The sequence below is a fragment of the Tympanuchus pallidicinctus genome, unplaced genomic scaffold (assembly GCF_026119805.1).
Source record: "Tympanuchus pallidicinctus isolate F22 unplaced genomic scaffold, pur_lepc_1.0 scaffold3, whole genome shotgun sequence".
NCBI classification, from domain to species: domain Eukaryota; kingdom Metazoa; phylum Chordata; class Aves; order Galliformes; family Phasianidae; genus Tympanuchus; species Tympanuchus pallidicinctus.
Window position 1 is genome coordinate 23660475 of NW_026294747.1, and position 19895 is coordinate 23680369.

Below are 19895 nucleotides of genomic sequence, written 5' to 3' on the forward strand. Positions count from 1 at the left end.
GCAAACCCATTAGTTAGATACTGGTATAAGCAGTAAGACCCCAGTAAGGGGGCTGCCACATGGGACATGTCCTCCACATTCTCTCCATTCCTCTCCCCTTCCACCCAGACTCCATCTCTCCTTTCACGGCTTTTTGTCACGCTTGCTACTTGGCCAAATAATCCAAAGGCTGGAGGGGACAGCTATAGGAAATAAGGCAGTGAGCTTCCATATCAGTTAGACATGGATGTTTGGACCAGGAGGTTAAGAGGCTGAGGGTCCTGCACTGAGCTCAGATAGAGTCCCAGGGCCCACAGATGTAGAGAGGCTGCAGGTGAGGCTCTCCATGGCCTTCACATCCCAGCTGTATCTGGCACAGTCAGTGGCTGGATCCACATTGGCCTGCCTTCCCACAGTGCCTCATTTGGACAGAAATGCCCTCTAAATACAGACACAATGCGATTTTGGCATTTGCCCTTCCTCTCTCATTTTTCATAACTCCCTTCTGCTAATATTTTCTACCACCTTTGTGCAAAAATTTATACTCTTCCCTGTCAATTTTGACCAGGACTTTTCCACCACTGCTGCAATTAGAGCATATAGAAATAGCAGTAGCCATATCACCCCTCATTTGGAAAAGAGATCGTACGCAGCAACTCGCGTGTTTCAGTGGCTAACATAATGACGAGGCCATAGCCACCCTGTGCTGGGTCTGGTCCAGCTGTTTGTCCAACAGGTCTCTAGGTGCAGCTCTTCTCACCACCAGACGCAGATCATTTTAGCTTTTTCCATACTTGCTGCTGAAATGGTGCCGTATTCCTGCTTACAGGTTTTGTTTTTCTTCTTTGAAGGCACCTGCACAAAATGCATAGCCATTTCTCTTATTAGTCAGGAAAAGCAGAAGCTGAATTTTGTTTGCAGGCATTTTGAGGAGCAAGGCACTCACTCTTGCAGGCTCTGCAAACAAACTGGCTTCTCCCCAGACAGTTCCTGATGTGAGCTTGACATTAACCACAGCAGTGCCAGAGGTCGGAGCAGCCCGGCCTTTCCTCTGAACGTGAGGAAACAACCTGCAGCCTTCAGTGGAAGCAGCTCGCTGGGGTCAGGTGGTGCATGCAGGTCTCTAGCATTGTGGCCCCAGTGCCAAGAAAAACATCTCCAAGCATTTCCTGCGTGCCGTCAGTGGGCAGGACAGCCCCGGGTGTTTCCTCCAGGCAGGTGGGTAAAGGGACAAGTAGGGATGTTTGTTGTAATTGGAGCCAGTTGCTCATCCATTTATCAGGGGACACCATAGATGCCTCCAGTGTGACGAGCAATGGACACCAGCTCTGTGGGGACCAGGAGGTTCCTCAGCACCTGCTGCTGGTGAGGTATGGGAAGAGGCTGCCCAGGAGTGTAGTGGAGTCATGTCCCTGGAGGTGTTCAAGAAAAGGGTAGATGTGGCACTGAAGGACAGGGTTGAGATTGACCACAGGCATGGGTTGATGGCTAGACTAGATGATCTGTTTGGTCTTTCCAACCTTATTGATTTTGTGATTGTCTGACTACTTGTCCTCACTTGCTAGTGGAGCCACAGGCCACCAGTACCTGCAGGGACCGGCCACCATCTTGTGCTGCCTTCATCACACTGCACCACAGCCTTTGGAAACCTAGCAGCTTTTTGCCTCCTTGGCTACTTAGCTGCTAGAGTTCTCACCTGCACACTTTATACCATATTCCCTTCTTGCACGGAGGCTGTCACAGTTTTTGAGCTGTCAGGAAGAAAAGCAAAGCCCGAAAACCTGATATCTCATTGTCCTGCCTACATCAATAGTGTAAAATACACCAGCAGAGGAACAAGCGGATCACTTCAAAGCCACCAGACAAAGCAGGCCCTTCTTGCAAACGCTGCTGCTTTCCTTGTCTGGCAGCAGCAATGTGCTGCAAAGAAAACTCCATCACATGCCATGGTTTTCCAAAAGCATGAGAACAGGCTCACAGCCCATTCTTAGATAAGAAGCCTCAAGCAAAGCAGAAACAACAAGCGAAAACTCAATTCAAGGTTTACTCCAGGATGGACGCCTTGCTACGATAAATTAAGGTGTTTTTCATTATTAAAAATAAACAAAGCAATGAAAGTGAACCATGTCACCATTCATAGACTTAAAAAACATCTTTAATCTGCTTGGGAAAATCTTTTTTTCCTCGTAACAGGAAAAAATATTAGTTGTCCAGATAACAAGCAAAACAAAATCAACTAAAGGGCATCAAGAGACTTCCTGAAATTGAAAAAACAATGTTTTGTGTAACAAGTTTAAAAAAAAAAAAAAAAGAAAGAAACATACACAGCAAGCAGAATGATTCCTCCAATTTCTCCAGGTCCTTCTTGGTTTCAGGAACATGGGAAGAACAACACAAGCAGGCAAATGTTTTATTTAACCTTACAGCATTTTACAGCTGTCCTAGCCCTCTTCCCTTCTCCCTTCCCCCTCCCCCCGGAAACCATTTGTCTTTCTAGTGCCTTATTTTTAACAGCTCAGCTCAGCCCCAATGGGATATGTGTAAAAACAGCGAAAGAACCTAATCTGGTGACTTTGGGGCTCCCAGGACCAAAATAGCTAGCCTGATGCAAATCAGCATCACATTGCTGTGCAGGAGGGAGCGACGCCTCCCATTGCATAAAGAGAAGATGGAAGGGTCTGGCCGCCGTGGCAGCTCACGCAGGTAACATGGGCCACGCTGGTGGAGAGGCCCAGGAACCCATTCATCCTGCAGTAAATCTGCCCCTGGAGATGCAGGGGGAAGTTTGCACAATGTCTGCCCAAACACCGCTTGGATCCCCGCCAGGGCCACGAGGCTTTCATTCTCAGGAGCTCGCAAAAATCCTACCTACATGCGCCCAATGAAAACAATGCTGGATGCAGCCCGGCCTTCTCCCCCATGTCTCCTTCTTAGCTGCTGTGCTGCAGAGACTGCAGGAAATTATTAGCCGTGCCTGCTAGGAACTTCTGGATCCCAAGGAATTATTCACATTGTATGTAATCAGAAGTTGTTGTTTTTTTTTTTCCCCCCTTCATTTAAGGTTATTTATAGTTTGCACACATTCACACCCATCTTGATTTATGCCTTTTCTAATGCTCAGCCCTATAAGTTAATTGTGGCAATATAGGATTCAAAGGCCTCCTGCGCTTCAGTTACCCCAGTTTTCAGTAACATAGTTGGTTGCAATCAGGCAATTAAGTCATGAAATTATATACACTCCCTAATAAATACATGCAGGGGCAAGCCCAGCCCTAACACCCTTACAAGCCAGTTTCAAGTGTGGAAAAGCACTTTCTGTTAATATTTATGACAGCAGAAGTCAGACCATTGCATGTTTGCAAAGAGTAATCCTTAGACAGGTGTAGTACCAGCCAAAGCAAATTGATTTAGAAATGTCAACATATATTCATGGATTATTTGCCCAGCTCAAGCACTTATAGTAAATGTCAATAGACCTACGAATAGAGTTCAGCTTGCTAATAAGGAAACCTCTAGTCTTGCAGTAAGCATGTAAGTCAACGGGGAAAAAACATGAGTCTACCAACCAAAGGAAATCTCCCCAAAGAGGCTGCCAGAAGAAATTCGCTCAAACCCACATCCACACTTTCTAGACCTACTCTATCAAGGGTCTGTCTGGAGCACTCTCAGTGAGAGCCACAGCCACTCAGGTTAGTCCCTGGCCAGTGGAAATGCATTGCTCAGCTTCATTCCTAGAGTTCAGCATTTGGTCCCTTTTCTCAGGTGACAAGTGATAGGACATGAGAAAACAGCCTCAAGCTGCACCAAGAGAGGTTTAGATTGGATATCAGGAGGAATTTATTCATGGAAAGGTAGTTAGGCATTGAAACAGATAGCTCAAGGAAGTGGTGGAGCCCCTACCCCTGGGATATTTAAGAGATGTGTAGATGTGACATTTAGCGACGTGGTATGATGGTGCACTTGTAGGATCAGGTAGATGGCTGCACTTCATGATTGTAAGGGCTTTTTCCAACCTAAATGATTCTATGATTCCTGATAGAGGATTTCACCATGCAAAGTCCCCAAGCCCATCCTGAGTCAACAGGCACTCATCAAGCTGCACCATATCCTGACAGGATATCAGCAGTAAACAGTAGGCAAATACTCACGCTTTATCACTGGTTGGTATTTGTTGTTTTTAGAGATCTGCACTAAAATTCCCACTGAAAAAAAATGCATACAATAAAAGTAGCTTCTATTTTCTGCCTACGGCAGAGCTGTACAAAAAAAGGCACTTCCTTCATTATTATTCTGTGCACAAAAATGGTTTGATGATGTCCATGTCATTTTTTGCTTTGTTTGTTTTTAGATTTTTTTTTTTTTGTTGGCATCCATTTGATTAAATGTTGGGAAAAGGTTCAGTTACAACCTTCTTTTACATATCCATGAAACCATCCCCTAAAGCGTTTGTCTTTCACAGCGTGTGCCGTACTGGGGTGCACTGGGACGAGACAGAAAGTCCCACCACCATCACCAATGGGCAAAGCAGGCCCAGACCTCGGGCATGCTGAGCACTCACAACTCACATCTGGTTCTGGCACATAACTGTGCAGAAACTTTGGATGTGAGCTTTCTGCTAAAAGCATCTTCCTATAAAACTAGAGACAAAAATGTGGACAGCAAGCAAACCCATATAACAGCCCTAGCATGACTAAAGCACGAACAGATATTTGCTGGAAATCACTGGCAGCATTTTCTTAGCAAAGGTTATTGTTAGAAAATATAATTGATATTAATGTCTGCAGTTATCTCATCTGATTGTATCAGCAAAATATGCTATCACTTGATAATTACTTCTAACGTGATTTTCACGGGCAAGCAGTCGATGCCGGAGAACAGAGTTGTCTTTCTGAGCCCAGCAAAATCCTGCCTAATTGCAAATTAAGCTCCAGACCGAGGCCAGCTCACAGCCGCTGCACCCACTTTGAGAAAGCAGCACTTGCCCATTTAACTTGGGATGATTCTCATCATCATTTCTCCATGGAAGTAACACTTTTCTGACCAAATAACGCTGTCAGCCTGCAGAACATTGCCGTGGTACAATAGCTGCCTGCTCAGGGCTCACTCGCCACCTGCTTTTCCTTGTTTTGTTTTCTAGCCTCTAATTACTGAGCAGAGTCAATTCCTAATGAGGCAGTTTGATTTCCTGTTTTTCATACTTCTTGAGCCACTTAAAGAGCCAGTCCAACATAAAAGGAACCCTTTTCTAAACAGATTTTAAATTAATTATAATAACCTTGGTGGTTGTTGTTGTTGTCGCTCAGTGTGTGTACATGTGTGCACATCTGACTTTTCCATGGCTGCGTTTCTCATTTAATGTTTCCACACGGAACAACCATTTTTTTTTGTTGTTGTGCTCCCCCCCCCCCCCCGCCCCCTACCCCCGCCCCCCAACAATGCAAACTGGAAATTCTTGTCCAGGAAACTGTAGCCACAGAAACACTGTGTCTGGGGCTGAGGAGGAAAAGGTGATGATGTCATGAATAATTGGGCTGTGAGAAAAGATGGAGCATGAATAAGGAGGGAAATATTCTGACGTCTGTCTTAAAAGCTGGAAGATAAACACTTGTTGCGAATGGTACACGCTGGCTTCCAAAAGGGCCATTAAGAAGAATAGTATTAAGCTACCACTCAGATGTACGAATGATGCTAATGAAGTCTCCCAGCCTTCTAACCCCATGGCACACATGTAATGCCTCTCAGATCGCATCGTGGGGCTTCCTCTGTGGATACCAGTGACACTGGAGAGCTACCACTGCTCTGGGACTTTAGGGAGGTCTCAGCCCTCTTCCTGCTCCTGCTCCCACCCCACTGTTCTGCCCCAGCTTCCCAGTGGCACTGTGGCACTGATTGAAGCTGCTGGCAGAGTACACGTCAGGATCTTGCTGCAGAAATGGTTCCTCATTACTCTCTGTCCTCCAGCCTTCCCATGGCAGTCAGTACAGCTCAGTACTGCCATGTTGGGCACTCCTTGTCCCAGAGGTTTGGAGCCTGTATCAACAGGTTATGCCAGCAGCCCCAAACTTGTTACACCAGCAAGCACTGGAGTTTCTCTGTGGAAACTGCACATAAAGCTCACTGAAAACAAACAAACAAACAAACAAACAGGCAGATAAATAAATAAATAAAAACCCACCCTACAACCTGCTGCTGGAAACAGAAAAAAACCAATTATGTGATAGCCTTAAAAATTCAGTTGTGGCTCAGCCACGGAGGGCTGCATTCCAACCCCACCCAAATCAGAGAGCTGAGAAAACTTCAATGGGCTCTAGCTTCTGGATTATTATTATTATTATGACAGGGTTTTCCTCTCAGGATTCAGACTCTCTCTAAATGGTGGGAAAAAGGGTTTTATACAACCTCCAGTCTCCACATGACAAAGTGACTGCCTATTCCTACAGTCGTCTGAACAGAATAGACGGAATAAGCTATTGTCTGTGCTCAGAAGTCAGCTCCTGCACCAGCACTTGATTGGTCCAGGATGTAAAGGAACAAAAAGGTCATTGAATAAAAGAAGAACAATACTTTTCATGAAACAAATGAGCTTTTGCTAATTTATAACATGTTTGGTTTGGGTATCATATACATCAAAATGATGTAATTAGTAAATGTCATTTTCTGCAGAGAGAGAGCTCAGCAAACCCTTAATGATGGGAATTTCCTGCCCCAGACTGTAGGCTCTGCACTACCGGGGCATCATAAAGATGCTGTATTTCACTCGTAATTACAGTGGGTACAAAGTGGAACCCAGCCGTGCAACGACGGGATGAGGAAAAAGTTCACCTACTGCAGAGGTTAGCTACACCGAAGGATTAATGGGAGGCATGCAACAGAGCAAAGGCTGATTAAAAATACGGGCACGTTCCACACCCAGTGTCTGAAACCTGGGAGCTGCATTATGCAAACAGTCCCACCTCCAGATACCAACATCTCTCACCATCCAGCTTTGGCCCTGAGCGCTCAGCTGTTGACCTTCCTGCAATACACCCAGTCACCACCTCAGCTCCTGGAGCACCTGGACCAGAGGGATTCGGACAGCAGCTCTGCACACTGCGCAGCACTCTGCTGTACATGTCCAACTGCAAGACGGTTTTCAGTACGAGACCTCAATATGCCCAGTGGAAACTTCACCTTTTGGAGTTGTGAGGGTGTTGGTCCCATGCACGCATATAAACACCCACAGTCACATTCACAACGTCAGACATGTTTATGCCAGAAGTTACATTTTTCTAGGTCAGAGGAAAAACTGCTCTCACAATGCCGTTAGCTCAAAGGGGAGCCAGAAGTACTGGAGATCTCATATAAGAGACACTCCTCAAACACTAGTATTCCAGGTTATGCATGGCCACCTCTCAAGGCTCCAGATACACTGCAAGACAAGAGTGACTGAGGAACATAAGGAACCTTCTTGCTAGGAAAACAGTAAGTCCTCAATTTTGTTATTTTTATTTTTATTGCGAATTAAAATTGAAACTAAGCTAAGAAAACAAAAGTTTATCTAAATCCGTTGGAAAGAGTAACTGGCTACAGCAGTGGGGGCCAAAAAGATGTGAAAGTCCTCTTCACTTATGCTTATTCTTTCTTCAAATAAACACTTTATCTACACCTATCTACACATGTGCAGCAGAGTCCCCAAAATCCTCCTTGCGTCTCTTCCTTCAGGTCCTTAAGGCAGCCTTGAGTTGAATGTTGTTATAGCAGCAGAAAAAAAAAAAAGGAAGAAAGGAAAAAAAAAAAAAAAAAAAGATTGTTTCTGCTTGCACCATAAGAAAGATGAAGAGACACAGCAAATTACAAATTACAAGTCCATCAGACTTGAAGAGCCTATCAGAAAGGCTCTTCCTGAGGTAGTTGCTCAGGCTTGGGGAATTACCCCAGTTTGCTTTCATTTCAAACATCATTGACCCTTTCCCTCCAGAAGTGTTGCACCAGCTCTGTTCCCTCAGACCAAGGCTGCTGCAGGAGCACAAAGATGCTAGGATTGCCCCAAGAGCAGCCCGGTGCTCACTGCTCCCAAAGCGCCTCTGAGCTGGAGGGCAGTGAATGAAGCCACCATCTAGAAAGCCTTTTCTCATGTGAAAATCCACTGGACAGGTTTACAAGCAGAAATCTCCTCCGGCAACGGCCACAGCATTCTCTGAGCTGCGTGATAAACACCCTATATTAGTTCATGTTTCCTTCTTTGCAAGAATTACGCAGGCACTTGTGAAACAGTAACATGATTTGGAAAAGCTTCCTTGATAGTCTGTACTGCAACTTTGTTCTTTGCGGCAAACTAAATGTGTGTGGGAACTAAAAGGGAGGCCCAAAGGGCTAGCAAATGCTAATTACAGTCTCTTCTGCCAGGAACGGGCACGTCTAAGCTGGAAAATGTTTAACTGCTTGGGATTTTCACCTCTGTATTAGCAAAGGAAGGACACCTCTACATTCTTCTCCCCAGGAAATACCCTTACATTCTCTTCTGGTCAGAAAGGAAAACACTCCAGTGCAAATAATTTACTTCACACCCGCTTCTTTCCTCTCCTTTAATTTGCTTTTTCAAAAATTCCTTCTGCTGCCAACTTTTCTATCTTTTATGAAGATTAACCCAGCAATTCCCACATTTGTGAGCAGCTCAAACGGAAATCTGCTAGAAAAATAATCTTGAGTCAACAAAAGTGTGTTCTGATGGGCCCCAGCTGAGCCAGCTGCATTCCTGCAGCTCTGAAATAAGATAAGCACAAACGCCCTCCTTGCAGGTAGAGTTCAGGCACTACGGAAAAGTAGACAACCACATGTCAACTGATCTTCTGTGTGTACATCACCATTTCTGGGCTCTCAGTCACCACAGGGCAACACCAATAGGACCGACCTGCACCCTGCTGTATTGCCATGCTCAGTCCCAGAGGCGAGCACCACTGACAGGTGATGGGCAGGAGATGCATTTGGGAACTGACCTGGCCTGCTGACAGTTCCCTGGGTGCACAGGATAGCAGCAAGAGGAGAACCTCTTGCTGGAGTTTTCTTCTTTAACACATGTAAGTGATCATCCCCAAAGGCATTCAAGAAACACGTAGATATGGCACTGGGTTGAGGGCACTGTGGGTTGGTGGGGATGAATTAACAGTTAGACTAGATGACTTCAATGGTCTTTTCCAACCTTATTGATTCTATGTGGAGAAGGCTACCACCAGCCCTTTCTGCACAGCTGGGCAGCCACCAGCTTGTGGCACCACCCATTCAAGGAACAAGGATGGCAGGTAAAGGTGTTGACTCACAGACAATCCACCTTTTTCAGCTAACCACTCAGTTACGTAAATGAGTGCCTGCAGCACACTTTCAGTTCCTCTAAGTCACACTACAGTGTTTGGCTCACCACCTGACAAGAATATGTCCACGATCTCAAGGCAACACCTGCCCACCACAGCTACAGCTACTGTAATGCCAACAGCATGAGGAAAAGAAGTCAATTTAATGGATTGAGAAGCCTTGTAGGTGGGGAAGGGACTTGCCCATGGTTGAAGATGAACAGCCCATGGCTGCACACAAGGAGAGGTGTGTGGGTGGCAGTCAACCAAAGAAATGGGCAATGGGCAGCGCTTGTTTATTGTAGTGGTTTCCCACATTTCTGATGTCTGGATGAACAGAGGTAATAAAGGTGTAATTTAAGTTAAGCATTTATTTACTTTCTACTTAGAAAATATAACTAAGCTAACCAAATAGTCTCTTCTCATCAACCCAAGGTCATACATTAGCTGTAAATGCATTTTCCTTCATAATGTCTTTGGCAGAGTCTGTGTTCTTATAAGCATTCACTCAGCTACTGCAGTAGATATGATAAAGCAGGGAGAAACTGAGTAGCAGCAAGGCAGTAGGAAAAAAAAAAAGCCAGGAATAGGCATGTAGAAAGAAGATCACAAGAGAACGTAAAAGAGCTAGCCAAATACAAGAGGCAGGAGCACTCTACGAGGCAGGGAAGAGGAGTGCAAGCAGAGAGAAGTGAAAGTGAAAAGGAATGAAAACACCAAAGGAAATAGGAATTAAAACCACTCAGAGAGAGCAAAGGGGATGGGACAAGAATGGAAAGGAGGGACTGTGAGCAGGGAAGTGCTGCAGCTCAGTTGAGATCCCCTGTGTTCCATAGTGGGAGCAACAAAAGCCTGAGGAACAATGTAAGCAGACTAGTGTGGGGCAGAATTTAAACAACACCAAAAAGCAAATGCACACATTCAGGAAAGAGATTGGACTAGAACAACAACAAAGAATGAAAAGTATCTGAGGTAGTGCTGCTCATTCACCTCTCTCCATGGAACAAGCTCTGCTCAGTGGAGTAGAACAGCCAAAGGAATGGATGAAGCCAAAAACCCTCGCAGGTACACTCTAAGATCTCTGCATCAGAGACCAGTCCAGGTACAGAAGTATCTCTCCTCTTGATGTGGAGATTAAGATTGTGTTAGGGTCTGAGGCTCCCAGACCCCTAAGCTGGGGTCTCCAAAATCAAGACTGAGGATTTGGGGATGAAGAGTTCTACAACCACAATACTGGTACTATCAGAGTACAAAATCCCTCACTTGGTTTCTTTATTTTATAACTTATATAATAATCTGCTTTGGTCTTTTGATCTTTTTGCTTGTTTTGCCTGGAAAGAGAATAGCCACCAATTTAGGTTGAACTACCAATACCCAACAGGACAGCAACCCTTCCGGAATGCGCCTCTATTCTCCAGCAGCATCTCTCATTCCTTCTTCTTCTGCTACATGAGTGTATGGAGCTACGGTGCCTCTAAGCGTTCAGCCCCTTGGTCTCAGAGCACTGGCGCAGGTCTCAAGAGATCCCTTCACCCCCAGAGACGTGTCTGCCCTTTTGAGTCAAGGATAATCCCTGGGGAGACCCTATGCACTGCTTCAGCTGGAAAACTGACTGCAAAATCAGCAAGAGAGATCAGACACAGGAAGGTGAAATAGGAAACAAGGTGAACCTGAAAGGAAAAGCTGTATGGGGCCTTGATTTATTTAAATCCTCTTAAGGCTGCGACATATGACAACTGCCTCTTGCATCGTATCCTACAATCTAATCATGTTTATTCAACAAGAACAAAAGTCTACTTGTTTTAAAATCATAGCCCGACAATCCCATTTTGTACCTTCACACTCATGAGCTACAGAAAATACTATGAAGTCCATTTCTGGCCCAGCTTTCTCCATTCTGGGGAAATGTGCTTCCCTTTGACAGCTGCTTGACTCATCACTTTATGCCTCTTCACACAGCCACCGCTCCACATCTCCATCTGTTGTGTGGCCCTCTCCTGTCTCTTTTCTATGGGTGGGGAGACCTGTGCAGAGTCCCAGACACTGCAATATCACAGATACACACCACCAGTAGTTCAGTTTCATCTGCAGCTCCTGCCCTAAGAGTGAGTGGCACTTAGAGTCGGGTACTACTCCCAAGAAAACAGCTCATTGAAGCAACTTTCAAGTTTGGAGAGAGGGAAAAAACAAACAAAAGACATACATTAAGGGTGTCTAATCAGGCATAGATGTTTGAATGAGGCTTTTGCACACCATCGCTCTGTTACCAATTGCCCTACCTCTGCAGATGCCCCACAGCAGCCAATGGCAACCTGTTGTCTCAGGGTAGTAAGAAAGAGAAAAAACACCAGGATCCAACAAGGCGAGTCATGCTTGAGACACTGCCCTGAGCTCAGCCAAGGGAAATCATCCCATGGCTGTAGCGCTGCATTAAGAGCAGGAGAGAGAACTGCTCAGGAAAGGGAAGGAGTCAGAAGGTACCATCTAACCACCCCTATGTGATTTTACCAGGTTTGGATACAAGAAATGCACTCAATGTCTAACACTGCAGTGACCTCAGTGACTTACTAACTTTTAGGTTAAAACAACAAATGCACCGTCGCCTGTTAGCAGAGCTGCACATTCCAGCTGCCCTCAGGTTCCTCAGTACAAAAGTCCAAACCTAAGGGCTGCTGGCAACCACTGACTCAGCAGTCCTTGGCAAAGTCGCCAGCAAAGACTGCTGGCTCGAGGGACTGGATGCTATTTGTGGCAGCTTTCCGTGTTGCCACCCAACTCACTAGTGACCAAAAGTCACTGCCACCTCTAAGCATCACCTGCATGCAGTGAATTTACTCCTTTCTGCCTCAGTGCCAATGGCTATCGGTCCACATGCAATGACTGTGAACATCTTTTCTGATGAGTAGACTAGAAACTTTATTACACTGATGCATGCCACAAGGCATACTGGCACGAAGGAGTATTAGAATCACAGCAGAGAGCAGCTTGCACTGCTGCTGCTTGTGCTGTAGTGGATCTGTTACTAAGAAGAAGCACTGTCCTGTGAACTAAGACGTGCCAGGCCTCATAGCAGCAGCACTGAATTCAAGACGGAGCTTGGAATATCATAGGAAGCAGATCTGAATGATCACACACTGACAGAGAATTCAGTGGCCCCTGTTATTGGTTTACCAGCATTCAGTAGGAATACAGAGAGCGTGTTTCCAGGCTAGCCTAAACTTTGCATTATGCAATACCAAAAAGCTACATCTCTGTGGAGTCTATAGACAGAGTTGCCTGGGAGTCAGCAGCAGTACAAGGCTTAGAGCCTACAGCAGATCTCCAAGCGATAAAACTTATCAATTTCTTCTTTAGAAGCAAACTGAAATTTCTCCAGTGATTACAGACCACAAGCCTTAACTACACCATATTCACTACTACATTTTTCTAATCCAGGCTCTGTCCTTCAAGCATTCTGTTTGTACAGCAGCTTTTGTTGGTATTTCCTCATTTGAGTTGCGGTCACTCAAGTACAGTCGTTTATATGAATGAGCCTTCTAATCACTCTTGCTGGCTGCCTTTGAACAACCACACAATTAGAAGCAGCATCAAGAAAAGTAACGCAAACAACAGTTTTAAGATCGAACCTGACTTCATCAGCTTGTAACTAGAAAAAAAAAGTACAAAAACCAGGAGCCAATATAAAGAACCAATTTAAGAACCAGCACCAAGCAACACAAATCCATCCAGTTACATCCAGTTAGGATGCAGTTACTTTTTCCACCCTCCTCCCTAAACTGTTGCCTTCAGAAGAGCAAGTCCATCCACAGTAGCACATCATACACATTTTCAGTACCTTCCCCTTTTCCTCTGCTTGAATACCATTTTCAGCTTTCCATCATTCAGCCAGCCAACACCCTCATCCTCCCCTTAAACACCCACAACATCACAACAACCTCAGCTGCAAGAGTCAAGCAATACTATACAACAAAGACTAAACCCCTACCTCCCCCTACAGCCTCTCTCTTTCCAACCCGTCGCTTTTATCTTACCGTAAAGCTGGACAATGCTAGAGCTCAGATCAGTGATGTCAAAGCACAAGGAGCCCATCACAAGCATCTGGGTAGGTCAGCAGCTTCCAGCAGGGCAGCCTGGTTTCAGGTGAGCATCATCATACCATCTCCATTAAGAGCACCTGGGAACCACAAAAAAAAAAGAAAACAAACAAACAAAAAAAACCAAAACAACCTGGCAGGTGGATATATTGCCTATCTTCAACCATTTACCTGCTGCTTGCAGCATGAAGAGGTGCTTCAAAACAGGTCTATTGCAGAGGGTGTTTTGTGGGGGTTTTACTGCTCCTGTGTCACCAACCCCAAGTAAGCTGAATCCCCTCAAGCCAGAAAGGCAAGCAGAACTTACCTAAGCAGTCATATCCTGGCTAGATTTGTATCTCCCAGCATTTTCTGTCATTACTTCCCTGCTGATGGTATCCACTGCTGGAGGGATAGTGCAGGGGAAACCATCCCTAGTGACTTTTCTGCTCTGTTGTTTACACTTGATATCTGAGGCATAGCAGATATTGTGGTGGGTAAAAAAAATCAAGGCAACGGGACATAGACTGCCCTCTGATTCCAGCTCCTTCTACCACATCTGATGGTGGAAAAGGTTTATTCAAGCCTTGCCAAAAATCTCAAACATAAAAGCTACATCTAGGAATACTTTAAAGCTGGAGTTAGCCCTCGCAAGTGAATGTTCACTGTTTTCATCAGTTTCAAGAGTTTTGAGAATTAATCAGCTGCGAATTGTTTCTAAAATGAGACAAGAAGCAGCACTCATCTGTGGGGGGTTGCAGCAAGCATGAAATGAAACAGAACATGAACATGTGGCCAAAACTCTTAAATGGGAAAACAAGCAGGCACCAAAATAAGCAGTTGTACAATGTGTTGTGTAAAGTGCTGTCACTGGGCAATTCATCATTAACAGAATAAAACTTTTCCCAGTACGTGGGATAAAGCATCTCCGTTTGGTGCTATTCTTCAAAGATTTCAGCTGCCACTGTGTAAATGTCAAGACTGAAGGCTAAAGCCTCTGCTAGATCCTAGATAATAAACACACCGGGTATCTAAGTTGTTACATATCTTGGCATTTGACCAGCAAAATGTCCACGGAGAAGCGTATGCCAGAAAATACGCTCTCTGCTTTTAATCTGATTATTCAGGGGTTAACTATGAGCTCCCCTAATGAATTAATAAAACCCAGACATATTTTAAATCTATTGATCCATCACTATTTCTATTTGGGAGCATTATGAATGTATAAACCATAAGATGGAAGTGCTCTGTAACCTACCAAGTTGTTTGTTGGTTGTGGTACATACTAGTTGAAATCTCCATCCACATTCACTACAACACTCCAGATTTTATTAAGAACAAACTTAGAACAGAATCTTGTGTTAGTCTTTCCCGACTGTACAAGTCACTCCTCTCAGCATCACAATTGTGGCACAATCCCCACCTTCTGCATCTGTTGCACCCTTCCTGTGTCAGACCAATGCCTTTTGTTGGGCGCCTTTCTGCGTATAAAAAAGGTTTCGATGGGAAATGTCAAAGCAAAAGCTACCTATGAGGCTGCATCTCTTTGTATCCAGTAGCCACTTCTGCACATTCTGTCATAAGGACTGTGTTCTCAACAGGACTGGGGCATACCTCATCCTAACCTCAGTGTCCCAAGCAGTGCCAACAGTCAATGCCCAGAGACACTCCTTGCTTCCAGCTCCTCCCCAGGCTGCTGTGCATTTGGCAAACTGCATCATTTTGGTTCTTTTTTCCTCTCCTGTCTTCTGACTGACTCATCCATTCAGCTGCTCAGGAAGGGATGACTCTCACCTCTCTCTAACTATTTAAAAATTAGAGGTGTCACCTAATCTAGACTGTCACTTTGGAGAGAAGGATTTGTGTGACAGGTGACAGGTGACAATTCATCTGGTCTGATACAGATTCCACCCCCAGGACAGGTGATATGGTCCCATCTCTCAATATTGTCCCAAGAGGAAATGTGGACACATAACATGGCCCACCTACCAGTCACACAGCTAAAGTGAGGTGAGACAAATCCCACCCTAAGCTCTGAGAACGTTTATCACTCTGAGTCTGTGTTTGTGCTTACAGAGCCTCATGCAGTGGCCTCATTTTTCACTCCAGGCTTTCAAACAGTAAGCCCAGCTCAACCTTCTGCTTAACTCCTCCATCATGACAGCTACACCAGGATGCAGCAGGTCTCTGCAGTCTGGAATGGATCTTTCCATAGGTGTGTGCCTTTCCACAGGTGATTTAAGTCATCTAAGGACACTTCAGTGGTTACCTGACTTCATCAGCCTGGGATGGAGTTCCAGCAGCAGCAGACTTTCAGGCAGGGTTCCACACAGCTGCTCAGCCTAATAATGGCCTCTGCACTTCTTCATATCAGCCAAAGCTGCAGCAGACACGGCCTCAATGGGGCACCTGAGCAGAAGGAAAATATCAGGTACCCTGTGCCCTCAGCAGCATTGCTTTGTATGACGGGACACTTGAGATAAGCATTTATTGCTCATCCACCCAGAGCATGCTATGCAGTCAAGGGCCAGCTATCTCCATGAATGTTGGAAATTTTTGATTTAAGGAACTTCACCGGGAGCCTGGGCAAGTACAGCTTCTGCCATCCAGATAGATCTGCTGTCACATGTGACTGACAAGATATTTATGCTGATGGGTCAACAGACAGATTCATTAATTTTCTTCTCCCTTGTTCTATTATCTAAGCCCTTGTGCCATCCGCAGCAACTGGAGTGAATGTTCATTTCTATTCCATTGTCATACTAACTACTGCTCTAGTTTAAGTATTCTTTTGAACCCCAAGAACAATGTGCACAAGGCGCAAATCCATCCCGCTCCTCCATGGCTAAGTAGGGCCATTAGACAGGAGAAACAATGGGAACACAGCGGGTGCTCTGTGTTCGCTCCCTGCATGGCCGCACACAAAGACAAAAAGGAGGAGCACTGGATGGGCCAGGGATGGGTGTCGGATACCCCGACGCACTCGTTTACCCAGCATCCCCAGATCACAAAGGAAAAGAGGGTCTGCATGGGCCTGCAGAGCCTGCATCAGTCGCTGGGCACAGGACCACATTGTTTGGTTTATTTTGTTTCCCCGAACAATATGTCACATATTTACTTTTCTCTCGGAGGGCCGATGCTAGCACAAAATCATCACCACGTTATGTCAAAATGTCAGCATGCTGCATCGCCACAGCTCCACATGAGGCTGCCTGGCGGGCCCCCGCGAGGTCTCCTGCATCCAATCATTTCCCACAAGCAGCGTTTGCAGGACAGCAGATCTTCTTAAAATAGGACAAACCCAGAAATCCTGGAGCCGGGGGCAGCCCTCACTCATGTCTCTGTCTTGAGTGACTCCATCTGGACAATCCAGGATCACTTTTGATGGCCTGCAAAAGCAGCTGCTGCTGGTTAACAATTTTTTTTTTTTTTTTTTTTTACTAGAAGAAAAGTGCTACGGGTAAAAAGTCAGGATGGTCTTTTTCTTGTTATTCATTAGGAAGTTTTACCTCCAGCACAGGGATTTTAAAAGGAATTTCCTTACCTAGGTGTCCAGCTGTATTTAAATACCTTTCACTGTTACTGCTCAGAGGAGCTGCAGCTGCTCAGACCAGCTTCCCCTGGTGTGCACGCAGGTGCAATGCTGTGAGCCCCACAGCCCTCATCCTGTTGCTGTGCCAGCACCGGCCTCTGGAGAGGACCCTAAATCCTGTCCTGCACTTTCCACAGCTCCCAGCTCTTGCCAGGCTACCAAGGGAGCAGCGAAAGTGGTTACAGCAGCCACTTACCAGCCTCCTTCAAGAGATCCCAGTGCTGTGTACCATAGCCCCAGACATATTCTAAGCAGCCAAGGGCTACCCAACCATCTGCTGGAAGACAGACCTATGAGGCAGGAATTCCCAATGCTGGGCCCATGGGAGGTTTACCAAGCAGCCCACAAAGGGGGGTTTTCCCTTAACCAAAACCTGTGCTTTGTTATGCTGCTCCAGGCAGGGCCCAGCCATGACTGCTGACCCACATGTGTCCTTTGTGCAAACAAACACCAGGTCCTAGCAAGGCACTGCCAGCCTCCCAATCCCACCTACAGCTCTGAGGTTCAAAACCTAACAAAGATTGAAGTTTCTCCCTGGTGCTTCTCTCAGTTCCAGCCAGAGCTCCCAGGAGCATTTTTTATGAGAAGTTGTCCCAATGTTGCTCATCCATCTCAGGTGAGAGTGCCGAGGGACCGCAGGCCTCCAAGCAAGTTTCTATAGGAAATCAGGCTTTTACTGACAGCTGCACTGAGGGTGGTGCCTACAGCTTGCACTGAGTTACTCATCAAACAGAACCACATAAGTGAAATACGCTCATATCACAGAATTGTAGAATGATAGAGCCACTAACGTTGGAAAAGACAACGAAATCCAAATCCACTAAGTGGACCAAGTCCAACCATCAGACCAGCCCCGCCAGACCCCCTAACCACATCCCTCAGTGCCACATCGAGAAGTGTTTGTATTATGTGTTTTGTTTTTTGCATTCATTCATTCTAAAGCAATACAGCTGCCTTCCAAAGGCACTCCTAGCACACCTACAGGAAGCGCACAAAGCCCCAGCAGCACCAAAACTGCATCCCCGAGAGCCACTTGCCCAGCCGGGTTCCTCTGCGATAACACAGCGCTAAATAAAACGGGATCGGTGCCACCGGCCACAAGCAAGCAAAAGAGCGAGTGACCAAGGGGAGCTTTGCAGCGCGGTGCCGGCCGCAGCCCCGTGCCTGGGCAGCGGATCCCCGCGAGGGGCTGGGGCGAGGTTTGGAGCTGCTGTGGCATCTGGCACGAAAAAATGTCCCGGGAAGCTGTTACATTAAATGGCCAAATCGATTTATTGAATGGCAGGTGTTAGCTACAAACAGATGGAGAACATAAAGGCATAAGCAGGCATTTGTATGGAAAAGAAGCCATCGATTTGTAGCGAGAGGCTCAATAGTGATCGTTATACCCTTTAATAGAAATGTTCTTATTTTTATGGGCTCAGCTCCGAGCAACAATGGCTCAATGGGCACACGCCGCCGCGCCGCCCGAGCTCTGAGCTCTGCTCCTGGGGGGGCGGTCGGGCCGGGCGGGGTGGGGCCAGGCCGGGCGGCGCGGAGCGGCGCGGAGCGGTGCGTAGCCGCGCTGTCCCAGTTGGCACGCGGCGTGCCCGGCCGGCCCGTGGCAGCGCCCGCGCGGCAGATGAGGCACGCGCCGGCCTCATTACAATGAGAATGGACAGGCTGGAGGAGCCATGTGGCAGCAACAGTTTGCAAATCCCCCCTCCTTCTGTGCGAATCGGGAAACATTTCCAAACATTTGTACCCCAAATCGACCACATTAACACCCCTCGGAGCAGCTCTCCCTGGAGAGTTGCTCCGCGCTACGGCCATTTAGGCAGAAACAAAACAAGCAAGAGGGATTTTTCTTTCCTTTTCCCTCCCTCTTTTTTTTTTTCTTTAGGCTCTCTCGGTGTGTATCAGCGCCGAGTCGATGCGCAACTTTCGAGCTAAGGGGTTTAAAAGCCACCGGGGGATGCGGCTCACGCAGCGCACGGAAGGGATGGCGCTGAACATACGGGCAGGTTTCTAAGCGAGGCGGCCCCGAAACGCAGCCCGAAGGCAGCACCGGGACCCGCGGCCCGCAGGGAGGTGCTCTGCGGTGTCCCCCCGCTGTGCCCCACATCGGGCGCAGGCAACTGGGGAGCGCCGCGCTCCCGCTCTCCGCCTTTCGGACACAGCCGCCCGATGCTATCAGCGCAACTTCTTTTTTTTTTTTTCCTTCTGAAGTCCGTGTGCGTGTGTCAACATGCAGCAGGTGGTTTGTTATATTCCCCGCGTATTACTTTATGAGGGGCTCTTTTTACAGCCTCAATCACAACAACGCCCCGGAGTCTCATTTTACGCCCCTATCGCAACCGCTCGCTCCGGCTCCGGGAAACGTTTGCCCGGCGGAGCCGCTCGGTGCCGGGATCGGGGAGGGGGGCGATGTGCGCGGCGCGGGACCGCGGGGAGTTCTGCGGAGCTGCGAGGAGCGGAGCCCCGCTCGCCTCTCCGTAACCTACATTAGCTGCGGGTCCATATGGTAGATGCTGCCTGTGGATCCCCAGCGCCGAAGCGAGGCCCTATTCTTGCGCGCCGCCCTGCTTGTGCCAGATGGTGCCTGGGCCGAGTGGCCATGCGTGGGGTGGCTCTGGTTAGCCTAATAAACGTCCAATACAAGTCAAAAATCAAAACACACACATACTAACATCTGCTAGAGCCCGCAGTACCCAGCTAGCCTTTCAATGCTGAATTAAAGAGCCCCACAGCCCTTCTGTTCCCCTAGGTTAGACACTCATTACCATTTATCAAGCACTGATGTTATCTGGCCTCTCATTTTATTTAGTACCGAAGCTATTAGCATCAGATTTGATTTTGACAGTTGACGCTGCTGCTGGTAAAGCCGGGATCTGGCCGGGCGGATCGCTGCAAAATTCCGAGCTCGTCGGCGGCACATTCCTCCTC